The sequence below is a fragment of the Plutella xylostella genome, chromosome 8 (genome assembly GCF_932276165.1).
Source record: "Plutella xylostella chromosome 8, ilPluXylo3.1, whole genome shotgun sequence".
Taxonomy (NCBI): Eukaryota; Metazoa; Arthropoda; class Insecta; order Lepidoptera; family Plutellidae; genus Plutella; species Plutella xylostella.
The window spans coordinates 793024-806010 of NC_063988.1; the positions used below are offsets into that span (position 1 = coordinate 793024).

At 36.9% G+C, this 12987-nt stretch overlaps 1 protein-coding gene across 4 annotated transcripts in view; it reads right to left on the reverse strand.

Annotated features, from left to right (window-relative positions):
- LOC105384337 (broad-complex core protein isoforms 1/2/3/4/5) overlaps positions 1-3156 on the reverse strand; it is an 81861-nt gene extending 78705 nt beyond the window's left edge. Inside the window, exons 1-2 of one of the 4 annotated variants that reach the window (XM_048622731.1) lie at positions 3082-3156; positions 2641-2797 (exon numbers count right to left, since the gene is read on the reverse strand). The gene's annotated coding sequence lies outside the window, so the exon portion shown is untranslated. Of the gene's footprint in view, positions 1-2640; positions 2993-3016 lie in introns of those variants that run through there. The other 3 variants (XM_048622734.1, XM_048622733.1, XM_048622732.1) reach the window with 3 other exon arrangements.
- Between the last annotated feature and the right edge of the window lie 9831 nt (positions 3157-12987).

A 12987-nucleotide genomic window follows, 5' to 3' on the forward strand; every position in this document is an offset into this window, starting at 1 on the left:
CATTTCCTAAGTTGCCTATTATAAAACTTCTCTAAATTCAGGATTTGTTCTGTTACTTTTTAAGTCAAATCTTATTTGTATTTTTTTCAAAGAATTAGTGGAAAGCTTTTCTGACAGCTTTTATCCAGTTACAATTTTTCACAATCAAAACAACAACAACAACATCATTCTTTTTACACATCGCTACAACATACATAAAGGGGTAGGAGTAGGGTAGTCAGAGGAGACTAGTAAGTGAGCCACCTGCTTTTCTCTGTTCACCTATACTCATATGATAGGTTGCAAGCCGTATCGCCGTTTTTGAAAGACTACAATGCACTTAGCACGCAAAAAAATCGATACATAAACGGTAGTAGTGCAGCTGCATAGGTATTTGATTACGGAAATGCGTGTGGCCTCGGCGCTACCTTTCATAGATTAAACACTTTATTAACTCACTGCCGCGTCTCGACATATTCATTTTAGTCTTTATTATAATGAAATAATGCGCAGTTCGGCTTCTGCACATAGCTGCAGGCGTCCCACTGCTCATTATTGTATAAATCAGCTTGTCTGGTGCCTGAAAGCTAGCTTAGCTTCCTCGAGTGCAATACCGCATCATCATCATCATCATCCTATAGCAGCCCACTGCTGGACATAGGCCTCTCCCAAATCAATTGAGTTAGATGTTTTATAGCTCTCCGCACCCAACCATTACAGTCACCTTTCGCAAGCCGTCACCCTATCTAAACGAAGGCTAGGGCATCTTGCACTCAATAAAAAAGTTGGGGCCACTTGGTGCGTTGCCATTTTGTGGGTGGCACTTTTTCATTGCTTGCGGTTATCATTATTAGCTATTTCAGTCGCTTTAGTTCAACCCGTGACCATGACACGAGGACATTAGCATATGCACTCTTCTGCGTCCTCTCCGAGGGAGAACTTTAGAATCATAGCATCAGATAAGTCAGCGCAAGTCAAAGACCTAACTCAATGCTTCAGACTTCAATGTCAACGAATATAGATGGTACTCACGGATAAACCGTGTTTTTTATTGAAATTAGCTCGGGATAGGTAAGTCTAGATGCTATCTAGATGCATAGAGGTCTGGGTTTAATATCCTGTAAAACTTTAATAGTCGGTTGATAAATACATGATAATTATGTGTTTTATTTAGTTGAAAGCACATTTGAAGTTTTTGAAATAAGACATTGGCGTAAGTATAAATAAAATTACCTTAGTTACATTTTGCATTTTCAGAGTCTTAAAATAATTATGATAAGGTACTATACAATACTACAATTGTTTAGTTACATACATGCATAATTTTAGAACATTTGTGTGACAGCGGAGATCAACCAAATTGCAACTTTTAGTTTTGCTCCTAAAGAAATTTACTACATATATATTTATTTATTAATGTACTACTTATGAATCTTATCATTTAAGTATTTATTTTTAGTCAGACAAGGTTTGTTCATAGTGGTCTTATGAAGCTGTTATACCCTACAGAAGGTTCTGCCAAAAAAAGAAAGTTTGTGTGCGAAACGTAATCTAGTCATTTTGATACACCTGAACCTTCCTAGGACAGTTTTCATAAATGTATGTAACTTACTTGAGTGTAATTTTTACTCAAGATTAAAGTTTTAATGTCAGAGTCTATAAATACGGTAGATCAAAAGTACAATGGAAAACATACTCTACACAATTTACACAAATTTGAGTACATTTTATGAATATCTGCTGAACACAGTATGCAATGCGCACTCAACACTACGTTACATTCCCGCTCCGGCAGTCGCACGCGCAATGTATGCTTAATTTTCAGTGTTTTGCAAAAACAACTGTTTTACATACGCCAAATATCCATGACTTCTAGAAGTTCTAGATGGATGGCTATTGGTTATAAAATTAACTGTTTTACTTAGAACTGACTTTATTACTGAGAACTTATGAGATTACAATCATACAACATGTTATTCGTCAAATGTTTATATCATGTGTTACTGTAGGAAAAAAACAACAGTATGTAAAAGCTACATGGTTACTAAAATCGTTATACTTACATAATTTTATTATTGATAATATATCGTTATCATAATTGATATTTGTTGGTCGTAGGCAAAATCAATCCTATTCCAAATTTGAAATTTTCGGCGCCCTATCGAGTGCAGTAAAACAATATGGCGGCATGCGCCCGCGCCGCACTTTGTAGGCTTCAAAAAAAGAACACAATCCAAGATGGCGGCTTTCCCGGGCCCCAGTGCCTAGCGACTTGCTGACGTCACCCCGCGCGTCCTTCACCACTAGTCTAGTTCTTATTTCAAATACACTATTTAATAATAGAATTAGAAACTATTTTCTGATAAACTTCTTTGTGTTTTATGCCAGTGTCGCTTTTTGTATTTTAGTGAAAGTGGTTTCAGAAATAATGGAATCAATATTGTCTTATGTTTTCATAGTTAAATAGAATTATTGTCTTGTACTTATTAAATATTCTGTTATTATAAAATATTATGTGTCATTGTACAAAGTATGTAAGATGCTAATAAACTAAGTAAGTACCTATGTATAGATTATCAATAAACTAGAACAAAGAAAAACAGAACTGAAAAAAAACGTAGAAGAAAAACCAAATATAAAAAAATAATAATAACTACTTACCAAAGAAAAACCAAGCGGGAAACACAAAAGTCCAGGAAAAAAATGTAAAATTGTAAAAAAAATAAACAAAAATCACAACACGTCACTACGACACTACAGTCTTTATCACTCAATGATGTTGTTATTTAAAAAAAAACTTTGTCATCTTCGGTGTGTTCTGAAATCAAAAAAATATGTTCTAAAACTGCGTCCACTTCCCGGGGGTCGATAGCCAAAAAACGCTCGTTAGAAAATTTAAATGCTGCCACTTGCATTCCGAATGCACAATTCCAAATTTCAAATCAGATTCTAATAGAAGTCTGTTTGCCGCGCTAGTCTATTAAAAAAACAAACGATTGTCTATGGACGGCGGCGGAGGACTCGAGAAGGACATTACTTTAGATGTAGACTCAAAAATATTTTTAAATTCTGCAACGAGCGTTTTGAGCCAAAAAATCTAACCTAACCTAACCCAGGCGGGCGGACGACTGACGGCCGCGTAGGGGCCGGATTGCCAAATATTTTTTTTTGCATCTCGGCCGAATTATGCACTTGTATGCGACTTACGTTGTCCCTTCATTGTAGTGGTGCGACATGTACCGATTGGGCATTTTTATGGTGTCGATGTGTGCGTCACGCACACACGCTCAGACAGTCGAAATTTTGCGGCTGTGTGCGTGCCATGTATCGGCCCTTTCGGCGGTAGGTACGAAGCTTATTTAAAATTTCGGCGTGTTATGTAAACAGGCTATTTTCTTTTTTGTACAGCCAAATATTTAGGTGTTGTGCGCGGGGTCGACGACCGTGTTTTTCGGGAATCCTGACTAATTTGTCGGGTTTTGACGTATCGTTTCGGGACTGCGCCGGCTCACGGCGCACGCGCATGCATGGCGGCTGCTCTTTTTCAAATTTCGAAAGTCACTTTTTCAAATAAACGATCTTTTCGTTCCATAAACAAAAAAAAGTTTGAAGGAAATAACTATTCATTTGCGCCTCGTGCTTCTATGAGCTCAAGTGTCTTCGAGCATTCAATATAACTCATAAATACACAAAGCGCATCTATCCCAACTATTCTAAAAAACTGGTTCCACCGTCCGCCGTTGCCACCCGCCGCCGAAATAGGAAATACAACAAAACAAAGCCGCCTCTAGACAAAATAAGACGACGGATCTAAGAGGTTGCAGCAAAAAGGTCACGATCGAAGGTCGTTAGAGGGCTAAGAACAGGTGGTTTCAAAAATAGTAAAAAGATTCGCCCTCGAACTATTCCATGGCCGTGACCGCCCCCGCCCCGCCCCGCGCGCCGAGGACACATACAGGCCGAAAACATTCTCGCAAGGAATTAAAAATAATGTTTTTGAACAAAGAAGGAAGTAGTAGTACCGGCCAGTGATGTTAACCGTTTTGTTGTCACGTGTTTTTAAACGTAAACGTTTCTTTGTACTTTAGGTTTGAATTTTAACTTCAAGTTCCATCTTTATTCTGAAGTAATCTGAAGTCATTTACGATTTTGGGTCCAATTTTACGCTTCCGTGTAGTACAAATGACACATGAAATACCTTAATACTCGTGGTAAAAAAACAACCAGTTAACTTTAATACCAGGTACCTACATGGAGTATTTGGAGTTTTACAACTATCAAAACTAACCCAAGACTATGAAAAAGAATTGCGTAAAACTAGCAAGTTTAATATCAACTACATAGACATTTTACTAATAAATTATTTGTTTTTCACATAATAAATTCAGATGTTAAAAAATAGAAAATATAAACAGGCTCATAAAATTACAAGCCCTCACAGTTACAGTTAACTTTTACTATGCTACGAAAGCTCGTAGCGGCGTAGCCTAGACAAATAGTTCGTAGCCGCTCGTAGCGGTTCGTAGCAGAGTGCGTAACGCACTTTTGAAAGTAGTGTATTCTTTGAAATAAGGTTTTGGTGGTATTTTGTTTAGCTAGAGATCGTCAAGTTTTAATTCATAAAAAATTACCTATAAACAAACTGAGTAGGTACTTTACTAACAATTTAAGAAGTGACGATTTACAAAACAATACTTATTTGCAAAAGCTAGAAGATTATAATTGGTAAGATTATAACTATTTGACTACTAAACTTAAACTAAACACCATCACCAATGGATTCAGCATATTCCTTTCTCACGTCATAAAATATTATTATTTTCATAACACCAAAAACCTACCAAATCCAGTGCGTCAGGAACCCCATAGGTTTAAGCATCACCCTATACTCGTGCGCACATGGGACGACACACACACACACATAGATCGTATAACACTCGCGTTAGACTCCGTAGGTTGGCGACCGAGTGCCCTTGTTAGAAAAAGGACGAATTGCCGACGCAGTGTAACGGAGGTACTGTAATTACAGATGCAATGAAATTGCGGATGGTTTAGTTTTTAGGCAAGCGTCTCGACAGAAAAAGAAGGGTGCTATAGTTCGCGTTCAATCGCAAGGTGTTCTAGAAATATGAGGGAGATTTGGATAACTAAGTTTGTAAACATGCATAGGCTTTTGTGCGCTTCTACAATATAGAAAAATGTTTAATACAACGTTTGCGTTGTGTATCTTATTAATATTATAAAGGCGTTTGTGAGTATGTGTGAAATATAGGTGTGTATGTGGGTAACTTCTTCAAGTCAAAACGGCTGAACCGATTTTAATGAATATGTATGTATAGTTATCTGACACCCTAGACAAGGCTACTTTTTATAGCGGCATTCCCGAGGGAAAACTTTTTAAGGCGAAGCAAAGCTCGCGGGAATAGTTCTCCATAAATAACGTGTTTTAAGAGAGAGCTAAAAACTTATCTACTCCGCCAGACAGACCACATTCAGTCTACTGCACCTCCTGTTTCCTGCACACACACACACACACATACATACATGCACCGGTGTACTTGTGTGGGTGAGACCAGTTTTCGACTTAGACCAGTTCTCTTCAGGACTTAGACCTTATTTAGGGACTTCTTCAACATGCTCAAGTGTTAATTTAGATTTGATTGGATATTTATATTGTGCATGTTCGTTTTTTTGTTGTGTGTGCAGAAAATGAATGTTCTGATGAGTAGCTCTTCGATCAATATAATCAAAGGAGTAGCTAGGGTGGGTATTCATTTTGGGTCTGTTCAAAATGGGTTGTTGATGATGATTTCCGTTGGTCAATGATGATTTTATGAGTTTTAGATTAATTGTAAGTATTTTTGATTATTAATGAAACACTTGCTATTTGAATAACGGCAATTTTTGGATAAGTAATATAATATCTGTAAGTTCATGGGTACATATTTTTTGTCTTATTAAGTATAAATATGCTAATAAACATACAATTATCAATCGGAATGCCTCAGGTATGTTAAATAAAAAAAAACTCAGACTCATGCAAAAGAACATTCAAACATATCATTAAGTTAATAAATCAATACAAAAAGAGCTTCCAAATACATAGAAAAATGCATATGTGTTAGTGCATCCACATACTCTCATACATACATACATGTGTGCATACATAACACTACATTTAAGTGCGCGTGTTGAGTATATAGAGTTCACTGAATCTCAGCCAGGCCATAGAACCCAATGACGACGCTGAAAAATTATGAAACATCAAAAAAATACTGAAGAATTTTCCTACTATTGGCTGCCGTGGAAAGATAGCCTTTGGCTGAAAAGAAGGATGGGAAAATCTGTATATCTTCATCATCATCATCATCAGCCTACTGCTGAACGAAGGAGGTCTCTTCCAAAACGTGCCATTGGATGCGATCTATAGCTTTCCGGATCTAATCATTACCAGCCACCCTTCACAAGTCGTCACCCCATCTAGCCGGAGGGCGTTCCACACTACGTTTGCCTAGTCGCGGCCTCCACTCCAGGATACGTTTACCCCATCGGCTATTGGTTTTTCGACAGATGTGACTAGCCCACTGCCACTCTTACTAAGTGCCAATTTCGCCATAGTGGGTTAGATCATAACCAGGGATAATTGCTTGACTTTTGACACATTTGTCAAGAATATAATATGGAGATGACGTATAATTGATCTTTTTGACCTTTCCCTGGTTACGATCTAAACGACTCTGGAGAAATTGGAGCTAACTCTGTGACTGTAGTTCTATGTAGGATCGCTTTGTTGCACCCCATCGCTGCCACATAAACCTATAGAATTGATTTTAAGAGCTATGTCGGTAACATATACATAGTTTTTATCTCTCCATGTCTGATTCCATCCAAAAGAGAAGCTCTTTATAGGTAGCTCAAATGATTTAAGTCGGTGAACCAGTTTAACTTTAATTCGTAAGAATATTGTTAGCACGAATTATATTTTAAAGCCTCGTCTAAAATCCTTTTAATATTTTCCAACTACGCACTAATACCAATATAAAAATTAGAATACCTCCCATGAAAAAACAATATTTTGCGTGACGTAACCAGTTTAGACCATAACCTAGGTCAACCAAAACCTGACCTAGACTAGACTCGTTCGAGTTTAGCGTGACCTAGAACCAGCGTAGACTGATTAAATTGGCATCTGTATGTCAATGCAGAGACCGGTCATTGACCCCGTCGATTAGATATTTTAACAGTAAAACCGGATATGTAGTTTGATGCATTATTGTGACTTACTTTGATTTCATTAATTTATAATATTATTTTATTACTATTTTCTCCGCGAGCTTCGTGTCAAAAAGATAAAAGTCGCGTATTATTATCCCACGCAGGGACAATGTGACATTATAAACAAACTTTTTACTAGTCAAAATGATACCTAAACAACTACTAAACAATGACTTCTAATCAAAAGAACACACACATACGACTCACACACACATGCAAAGAAGCTTTATCTAGCGGATGTAATATTATTAGCACTCCATTACCCTGACGCATAGACTATAGACGGGTGTCCTGAACGACCTATCTAGGTGACCTGACCTTGGCGGCAGGCAATGACATGGCGCATGTGTGTGTTATGCTTAGATTAACAATATACGAATGAGATGTTGTGTCAAGCAAAAACAAAGCAAAAAAACTGTTTCTTGTCAAACCGTTTTCAGTTCAACCTAATGACCACCATTGTACAAATGAATATGGTCATAATACCTACTTCTAACCGAAATAACTCAAAATAAGATCTCAGTGGTAGAAGAGGGTGTTATTTGTCGGGGCGTTTATTTTGCAGTGACACTCTATCTTAGCGTATATTGTTAATCTGAGTTGTTATGTGTAAAAGTGAATTCGTGTGAGTCTAGAACTAGCTAGCTAGTAGGTAAGTATCCAGATTAGATCGCCGACTGTTTTTTGTTTTGTTTTTTTGTGCTCTTAAATTAATGCTGGTTGGTTGGAATGAGTTCTTAGAAATAGTTTGATGCAGTTTGGGCTACCAACCTTTTTAGTGTTTTAATTAGTTGTGTGATCTAATAGGGTAGACATTAGGAATAGCTTTCATAGTTCGGATGTATGTTTCTTATCCTAAGCTAATCGGAAGATGATATGTACTTATTTCACTTGAGTAAGGTGGCTGGTAATCTTTGGATGCGGAAAGCAATCGTATCCAGTGGCGTGCTTTGAGAGATAACCGTAGTCCTGGAGTGGACTACTATAGGCTGATGATTTCACCTAAGTATTATGGGAGTATATCATGCCAAGCTGTGTTGCCAGAATGGTCACTGAGCTACATTTAAGTTTATGTTAGGTAGATTTAAGTACTCAAATAAGAAATTACGCCTAAAAAGGGAAATAAGTTTTTTTTCAAATTCCGTATACCCAACGTCGGATTCTAATTAAAATAAAAAAACCCAAGAAATAAATTACATAGAGAGGCTTGTAAGGCAAGTCTACTAATTCTAGTTAGAGGCTGCTAACCGCCTTAATTTCTGTTTAGGGAAATGGAGGGAGGCTAATTTCCTTTTTACAGACGGAAAAAAATACTTTTTACACAGCATAGAGCATTTTAGGCAAAAAATTAAATGTAGGTACTTAGTCGTATTATGTTATTCGGGTGAAAGGAGAGTATGAGGTCTTGAGTTTATCCGGAAGTGACATAATCGTTATTAAATAATATTATATATTTACCAAGATTTCATGAATTTGTTTCCATATTGCAGTCAAAATCCATGCATTTTCAGTAGACTTCAGTTTATACATATATGTATATGTTTTAGTGCTTCAAAATATAATCTATTACATTTAAAATTAAATTCCTAATACCTACCAACTAACAGAAGTAATGAAACCGGTCTAAATACCTCTGGCGATGACGTGCGCACTGATCTAGCCCAACTCTAGAATACCTGATATTAGATTCACCTTCCCACGACCTTGACAATGAAACACTTGGCTATTCGTGGAATAGATCCCACACACACACACGCGCACTGTAGTGTGGAGTATGAGTGTGTTTGTGTGAATGTTTTGTAGTTCGTAAATCGTATGTGTGAAATAGATATTTGAAGTATAGCCGCTCTGGCAATAAGTGAGGTGTTGTAAGTTTAGTGTGTATGTGTGTGTCTTTTTTAACTTTAATAAAATATTTTTTAATTGTTTAATTTTACTATTATGCATATAAAACAAAGTATGACTTTACGCCTACTAAGTACAGAAATAATGAATAATTATTTAGGAAAATCAAAGTGTCGGCAAAATGCCATCCGATAACCTTTCCATATTACCTACAACTGAAACTTTGGTTAGCCAAAACATAACCATTCTAACTTACTCAAATGTTCACAAACTAAGACAAAAAAACACAACGTTCAAAAGCTTTAACTCGGAATACCACAACAAATGTGGTGACGTCATATTCCCCGACCTAACTCAACAAGCTAGGTTATTGTTAGCTTAAATATATTTTTGTAGCCTTGAAATTAAACTGCGATAATATGCTATCTAATGTTAGTTTCCTCTTAAAAATTAGTCACTTTTTGAATCCTACAGATTCCTTTATGATATCGAATCGGAGACGGATTTAAAATAATAGTTGTGCTAAGCATAATGTAGTTGCTCTACACTGTAAAGAAAATGAGATATAAAAAAGAGTACTTACGTATACTTGATAGAATCGTAGGATGGGACGCCTTCCAGCTCGCTAGACCTTAGATAGGTTAGTTGTTAGTGGCTGGATGAGGAAGGCAGGACAGACCATTGTGGCGCCTTTAAAAAGAGGCCTATAACCAGCAACGCCAGCATTTGCTGAAAATTATACGCAACAATTTTTATGTTACTCTTTCAGGGCTAGTAGCACGGGGCGCATTTAAGACGTGACATAAGTTTTGTATCGCGCTCACATCGCACAGCCTCAAGAGCGAGCGCGACGGAGAACTTGGTCACGTCTTAAATGCGCCCCGTACTATCCCTTCAGAACTGAACTCTACGTTTTATCAGTTCTAAATTTATTTTTTAATTAATAGTCGCACTAGGGAATCTATACTAAAATATATCCAAATAAATACTCACACTCATACTTCTAAGCTCACTGCTCAAACTCGACATTTATAACCACATCACAAAGTCACGTCCCAAAAATGAGATTCGAATTTCAAACTGAACGGTTGACGTCACCGCCTTGCTAACCTAGCCCAACACGAACTAGCCGAACATCGCATAACCTTGAACAAATAGGCGGTCACTCACCCAATCTTTTTTTTCGTTTATTTTTCACGTCATTCATACCTACTAGTTTGCGTTTTGTTATTCCAATTTTGCAAGCACGCATTTTTTCGGTCAGGTATTTTTTTCGCCCTCACAACTGGGGCATCATAGATATTTTTGTTTCTTTTTTCATTTCGGCGGCACGAGGGTAATTTTACAAGCGGCCAGATTTATTTTTCGAACGTTTAGTGTGTAGCTTTTTTATTGCGGCTATCACTTTTGAAATTATTTTCTAGCCTGTTTTTGTTTTGTTTGTGTTGCAGTTTTTTTCAGGATGATCATTTTGTAGAAAATATTGGAATAGCGATAGGTAATATAGGAACACTTTTATAATCGTTTTATCTTTGTTACTGTACATTGTACAATACTGTACACATTCTGACTAGAGCTTGGAATAGTTTACTACATTTAATTAAGCTCAATACGTAAGAAATAATCTATTCTGTATTTATGTTTAAACTAAGGTATTGTGATCAAATTCCGACCCGAACTAAAGACGCACAATACAGACCACAAATCTAAAAGCTCCAGACAATGTTCGATAAGCTTGCAACTTATAAAACTGAAGATTTGCATTCAACAGACTTGAGAGGTACATTCGATCAGCTTATCGATGACAATATAAATTTGTTCATTATGCTCAAGTTTTACTGACTGGTTTAAAAATTGTCAAAGAACTGATTAATACGAGTACGTATTAGCAGAAAGTTCTCGACATTAGATCGCTGGGTCACTTTACCTTACCAAAACGATACATCTAAGCTCTATACTTCGTCGCAATAAACGCACAGATTTCACGACAGCTGTCGTTAGTTTTTGTCAAGCTAGAGCGGCCTGCGCGGGCGCATGGTCCAACGACCGCAGCTGAAGGGCGATGGAGGTTAGCGTCAAGGATGCATCGCTACATAGCTCCTCTAATGCATGGGGAATTTAACTAATCTGTGTTCAGCATGTATGGATGTTCATTGCAGCGTGCAGGTGTTCTGCCGTGTCGTATGTCTGCAATAGTAATAGTAATTTATGATACACTAGTGAAACTGAGGTTATATGATCTAGTAGTGAATGGACTGATTACTTAGACTTAAAGATCCGCCATTTAGGTTTACTTTCATCATATCACGACCCATCACGTCCTCACTGCTGGGGCAATGAAGGAAGGGTTTTAGGCCTAGTCCACCACAGTGCGGGTTGGTGGACCCCGGTGTGGTTTACTTTACTGCTTTCTTATTGAGTGTAGTGCCCAGCCATTACTAAGCTATAAGTTGAACGTCCGGCCAACCTTGTCATTAGAATGTGCCACTAGTTTAGTATCACTATAATTAGGTTCATCCTTGTAAGTTGTAAACAATAGATGGATGTGTCAGTTCACTGCACTGAGTTTGTTGACTGAAAAAGTCATAGGTACGTGCCTATTATATTATGAATAACGTTGGTAACTAACATACTCACAACTTGTTAGTATTTGTACACCGTTGAGGGGTATGCAGTTTATGTAATCATGTATTTCCTAAAAATAAATGAATGAAATATGTAATAACAACGCTTGAGTTTGTAATAAACCTTACTATATTATAAGTAAGGTAATATTTAAATTATCAAAGCTACCAAATTCTTATTTCGACATCACTAAATTTAAAATGTAACTCGCTTCGGGATCGCCTCCGATATCTAGATATGTTTAGCGATGCAAGTCACGGCCCATGTCTGTTTAGGTCACAAACTATCGTCTAACCGGAGTCAATGACCGCGGGACAAGGGCACACTGGGCGAATGAGTTAGACGCAAATTAAAAATAACATCGGAATAGGATGGACTTTATGTCTTTTATAATGAGAACTATACCAACTGAAGCCAAGGAAATTCTAAGGCTAGAATTGCAAGCGACCATGTTTTGTTTTGTATTCCTCTTCCAACCAACGTATTCACTATGAAATAAATAAATACTAAAGGTTTGTCACAGAGTGAAGGGGTTAGCCAGTCAGTATAGCGTCACTTGCTGACTGCTCAGGGTGATAACTTATACAATAAGTACAGTTGATATGTCAATCGCGAAGGATTCTTTACTGCCCATATTTCCTTATTAAAATAATTTATTTCTACAGTAGCATTCCATCGCTCCATAATCCACATTTTAATTTCTCATAAGTCATCTATGATTGTGACCATTAATTCCAAAAGTGATCGTTCAGCATGTTAGGTTTACTTGTTCAGAGTCTTTCAACGTATCGTTATTTCAGCTTCTAGTTTGGTACTGTAAGGGATGGCTTAGGCGAGACAAGTGAAACACTCGACTGTCCAGTAAATACTCATTTATTTAATAATAAGTTGAGACTTATATTAACTCTGTACCCTACGTCACTACCTGAGTACATATCATCCCTACATCCCCATCGGAGGGAAAAAAAACAAAACATAATGATTACATATTGTTGTTTTGTTGTATAGTAATACAAATTATAAAATATAGATTAATGCGATTACACAATCGGTTACATAATGCTGAAGATTAAATGAATAACATATAAAAGGTATACATGTAGGTACAACATTACAAGAGTACACATTATTAAAATAAACACATGTTATTAAATTGATATAGAATAACTACACTTAATTACTAGGAAGGTAGGTAATACAATTTTGTTCTGTTTTTGTGAATAATTTCTGGTTTACCATTTTTTAATATCTCAACATTCGGTG